Raw genomic sequence first — 5,516 nt, forward strand, 5'->3', positions numbered from 1 at the left:
CAGCCTCCCAAAGTGTTGGGATTACAGGTGTGAGCCACCGTGCCCGGCCCATAATAAATAAAATTAACTCTACACCTTGACATGTTGTAGAAAATTTCAAAACATCAAAAAGTATGAACTATAGAACAATTTACCTACAGAGGCTGACAAGAAAAGCAACAATAAAACCCAAAAGCTAATGGAATAATATCTTCAAAGTGCTGAGAAAAAATAACTGCCATTCTAGTTTACCTGTCATGGTGGAGAAACTGAAGTATAAACATTTCAAGCATATGAGAGAGCTCACCATCAAGAGAACCTCACTATAGGGACTACTCACAGAGGTATATTCAGAAGAAGGACACTGAACTCAGGAGAGAGCAACACTCAAGAAACAGTGATGAACAAAGAAATCAGGAAACACCAGGGCAAATTCAACAAGTGTTGATTATAGGAAAAACAGTGAAAACAACGTAACAAGAAAAAGCGAGACTAAACTGTGGAACAATATGAAACTGAGGGGGAATAATCCAAGTGAAGTCACTCTACAGTCTAGTATGGATTCAGAGAGGAGGAAAGCTATGCCAATGATGATTAACTTAGACATTGTCAGCTTTGCGCAGTGGCAGTATCGTAGCCAATGAGGTTTATCCGAGGCGCGATTATTGCTAATTGAAAACTTTTCCCAATACCCCGCCGTGACGACTTGCAATACAGTCGGCATTGGCAATTTTTGATAGTCTCTACGGAGACTGAATATTACGGTACTATAAAAAATAGATGTGGCCGGGCGCGGTGGCTCAAGCCTGTAATCCCAGCACTTTGGGAGGCCGAGACGGGTGGATCACGAGGTCAGGAGATCGAGACCATCCTGGTCTACACGGTGAAACCCCGTCTCTACTAAAAATACAGAAAAACTAGCCGGGCGAGGTGGTGGGCGCCTGTAGTCCCAGCTACTCGGGAGGCTGAGGCAGGAGAATGGCGTGAACCCGGGAGGCGGAGCTTGTAGTGAGCCGAGATCGCGCCACTGCACTCCAGCCTGGGCGACGGAGCGAGACTCCGTCTCAAAAAAAAAAAAAAAAAAAAAAAAAAAAGACATTGTCAAGTTACATGTGCTTACTTAAAAATTTAAGGGTAACCACAAAAGTAATAGAAATTCAGTGAATGGCTTCTAAACCAGAAGAGATGAAAATGGATGGTGGTTTCAAAGAGGAGAAAAAGAATTTTACCAGAATAGTTGGGAAGAAATTTTCCACACCCAGAGTGGACAGTGCACGTGGAGGAGTCCAGGCTGTGAAGAGAGGAGACTTATTCTTAGATGACAATGAATCCAGATTGGGTCTTCCAAGAGACCAGTCAATGGAATTCCAGGAAAGTCAAGAAGCCTGAGTAGGGACACAAATGTCAAAGCTCAGGAGTTAAGCATGGGATGAATGAACACTTAGTGGCTAAGGTTGTCCAGGAAAGCTGTTCCTCCAAGCTGTTTGCAGACCAATTAGTGTTTGAAATGTATGTGCTAGCTACTATTTTCTATTACACTTCAAAAGTAGCATTTAATTCTGGTTTTAAAATAATATATATCAAATGTCGAACATTCTAGAAATTCAGAAAGTATAAAGAATAATTCAACTTCTAAATGCAACTATATGGTTAGAGCATCTCTACTATATTTTAAGTGTTACACCAACTCAGCAATATGTCCTGAAAACTACCTCCTGTGGAACTTTGCATTCAAATGCAGTGAGAGAGGAAATTCCTGCAGTAACTCCACCTTATCCCAGGAGGTGCCTCCCAATCTCCATTGTGAGTAGAAAAGCGGAAAAACAAAGGGTCAAAACTCAGACAAAGAGCTTAGCCATCTCAGTAAAATCTGAGAGTTTTGAACTGGAAATCAAGTTCACAAATGCAGAAACCCTTTCCACGTCTAAATCGCACAAGGAAAATAAAAATAATGTAAAAAAATGTAAATAAAATTTACATTACATTGTTCATGCAGTCTTCTCTCAGTGTGTGTTCTCTTAAATACAGTATTCTGGTTTCATACTGATTTTTCCGCCTATTATAGTTAACAGATCTATGCTAGGTCATTTGTGGTCCATTTATCACTTGATTTGTTTAATTTTCTTATGAGACATTTTGCTACCTATAGAAGTGATTATCAATGCTATCCTAACCTCTCTAAGCTTCAGTTTCCTCATTGTGTTATAGACATGGTTGTACCTAGTACACTGAGTTAATTGAAATATAAATAAACTTATTTTATGTATATAACCTGGCAGGCATTTAATTAATATAAATGTCATCCTTCTTCTGGTAATCTAGAGATGATCGGCAAGCTGAATCCAGGCAGTATAGGTTTTGCTGGATTCACGGTTTTTTTTTTTTTTTTTTTTTTCATTTATTTATTTAATTTAATATTTATTTATTTAGTTAGTTAGTTAGAGACAGAATCGTGCTCTGTCACCTAGGCTGGAATGCAGGGGCACAATCTCAGCTCACTGCGACCTCCACCTCCCGGGTTCAAGAGATTCTTCTGCCTCAGTCTCCTGAGTAGCTGGGATTATAGGAGCCCGCCACCACATCCAGCTAATTTTTGTATTTTTTAGTAGAGACAGGGTTTCACCATATTGACCAGGCTGTTTTGGAACTCCTGACCTTGTGATTCTCTTGCCTCAGGCTTCCAAAGTGCTGGGATTACAGGTGTGAGTCACTGCGCCCAGCCAGCTAATTTTATTTTTTAACTCCACAAATGCTAACTGCCAGGTTTTGTTCTGTTTTGTTTTGTTTCTTTGGGACAGAGTCTCACTCTGTCGCCCAGGCTGGAGTGCAATGGCGTGATCTTGGCTAACTGCAGCCTCCACCTCCTGGGTTCAAGCAATTCTCCTGCCTCAGCTTCCCAAGTAGCTAGGGTTACAGGCGCACACCACCACGCCCGGTCAATTTTTTATATTTTTAGTAGAGATGGGGTTTCACCATGTTGGCCAGGCTGGTCTCGAATTCCTGACCTCAAGTAATCCACTCTCCTCGGCCTCCCAAAGTGTTGGGATTACAGGCGTGAGCCACCACGCCTGGCAGGTTTTTGTTTTAAATTGAAATATTTGCTAAATTAAAAATCAGGAGGCGCCACACAAAAATCCCTATATCCAAAATCACTTAACATTTTTGGAGATCATGTCACCCACCTTCCCATCTGTCAACAGCTGTCCCTTTCTAATCAAATTTACACTCCCAGTTGGTCCCTGTCTCTGTGCTCTCATACCAGGCCACCCTCATTTACTATGTCCTGTACCTGGCCATTGTAGGCATACGACTTTGACACTAATCTTGTATTTCCTGTCCTGGATTATTGCCTAAAATAATCACTCAAAGACTCGATATTTATGGCAAAACAGTCTTCTTTAAGTACACATAAGTTATAAAATGTCAAAAACTAAAGTCCCCTACTATGTGTTACATTTCATTTTATCTAGTTACTTAAGGTTACAATATAAAATATTTTTACCTCTAATATTAACAATTAACCCATTAATTATACAAGTTGTAACTGATTTGCAGTTATTCTAAGTTTTATATCTAGATGCTGCTGCCTGTTTCCTATTAGTGACAAACCACCTCCTAATCACGTCCTGCTTCAAACAAGGTAACATCACAAAGCAGCCTCCGAAATTGTAACTGTTTGAATATCCTTAATCTTCAGCAACTTCAATAACTCCCCAAAATATATGTAATCAGAGAATTAACTTTTACACCTTTTGGTTATTGTTTGCTTGAACCATAAAGCAGAGCTCTTTCTGGGTGTTTGGTTCTGATAGTTTTAGTTAGTTTTTGATTTCTTATTACTACAACTCTAATTTTCTTACACAATTATCTACTTCTAATAGGTTTCATTAAAAAAGGCATGTAACTGATGCCTAATTTTATACTGCTTGTCTATTTGTTTTGTTTTAGCCAGAGTTTGGCAGACTTTGTAGACAAAATGAAACCTTTGTCTAAAACTTTTAACACTTAAATAATCATAATACACTCGATTTTTGCTCTGCCGAAAATCTTCACACTAATGCTCTAATGCAATTGAGTGGTGGAAAACAATATACCCAGTTTTTTCTCAAAGGGATTTGGAAGTCACTCAAAACTAATTCCTCACTGATGAGCAGAGAAGAATCTCTCAAGAAGAATTTCTCAAAAGCACGTGGAAAATTTTCATGACCTCTGCAGAGTATAAGACAGTATTTAAAAAGTCATTGAGGGCCGGGTGTGGTGGTTCACACCTGTAATCCTGGCATTTTGGGAGGCCAAGGCAGGTGGATCACTTGAGGTCACAAGTTCGAGACCAGCCTGGCCAACATGGTGAAACCCCATCTCTACTAAAAAATTTAGCCGGGCATAGTGGTGGGTACCTGTAATCTCAGCTACTCAGGAGGTTTAGGTAGGAGAATCACTTGAACCTGGGGGGCGGAGGTTGCAGTGAACCGAGATGACGGCACTGCGCTCCAGCCTGGGCAACAGAGCAAGACTCCATCTGGGAAAAAAAAAAAGTAATTGAATATCATTGAACTTACTTTGAAACAGACTGTGTACCCATAATCTAGAAAACTACATTTTCTGAGTCAGTCATTACAAATGTCAAAGGCCGTGTTTGTACTGCCTCTCAAAAGTTTTATTTTGCTCTTCTTTATTTTTCAGTTCTGTCTTCTTCAACTTCCCGTTTTCTTTTCCCTATTTTGAGACAGAGTCTCTCTCTGTTGCTGAGGCTGGAGTACAGTGTTGCAATCTTGGCTCGCTGCAACCTCCACTTCCCAGGCTTAAGCAGTTCTCCTGCCTCAGCCTCCCCAGTAGCTGGGATTACATGCGCCCACCACCACACTCAGCTAAATTTTGTATTTTTAGTAAGACAGAGTTTCACCATGTTGGCCAGGCTGGTCTCGAACTCCTGACCTCAGGTGATCTGCCCGCCTCGGCCTTCCAAAGTCCTGGGATTACAGGCATAAACCACTGCACCCAAGCCCTTTGTCCTGCTTTTCTCATGCGGGTTACCTACTTTGCCCCTAAAGCATTTCAGTTTCCAGCCCCTGAAACAGTTAACAACCTGAGATGCGGCAGACAGGAATGTATCAGCTCAGTGATTCAGGGACTTCTATGCAGTGGGGAGACTGTTTCAGATCCTACCCCACCTGGAAGCGAAAAATTTCTGTGAAAATTCATGGCAACCGCCAGGGCACAGTGGCTCACGCCTGTAATCCCAGCACTTTGGGAGGCCGAGGTGGGCAGATCACCTGAGGTCAGGAGTTCAAGACCAGTCTGGCTAACATGGTAAAACCCCGTCTCCACTAACAATACAAAAATTAGCCAGGTGTGGTGGTGCATGCCTGTAACTCCAACTACTCCGGAGGCTGAGGCAGGAGAATTACTTGAACCTGGGAGGCAGAGGTTGCAGTGAGCCGAGATCATGCCACTGCACTCCAGCCTGGGTTACAGAGCGAGACTCTGCCTCAAAAAAAAAAAAAAAAATCATGGCAACCAAGTACACCTCCTCACAG

The 5,516-nt window shown here is 41.6% G+C and overlaps 1 non-coding gene across 1 annotated transcript; it reads left to right on the forward strand.

Moving 5' to 3' along the window:
• The first annotated feature begins 590 nt into the window (after positions 1-590).
• Positions 591-731, forward strand: LOC111551655. Its single transcript, XR_002734426.1, has one exon. It is a non-coding gene; the product is annotated as a U4 spliceosomal RNA (small nuclear RNA).
• Positions 732-5,516: the final 4,785 nt, after the last annotated feature.

The sequence above is a fragment of the Piliocolobus tephrosceles genome, chromosome 7, assembly GCF_002776525.5.
Source record: "Piliocolobus tephrosceles isolate RC106 chromosome 7, ASM277652v3, whole genome shotgun sequence".
In the NCBI taxonomy this organism is placed as follows: Eukaryota; Metazoa; Chordata; class Mammalia; order Primates; family Cercopithecidae; genus Piliocolobus; species Piliocolobus tephrosceles.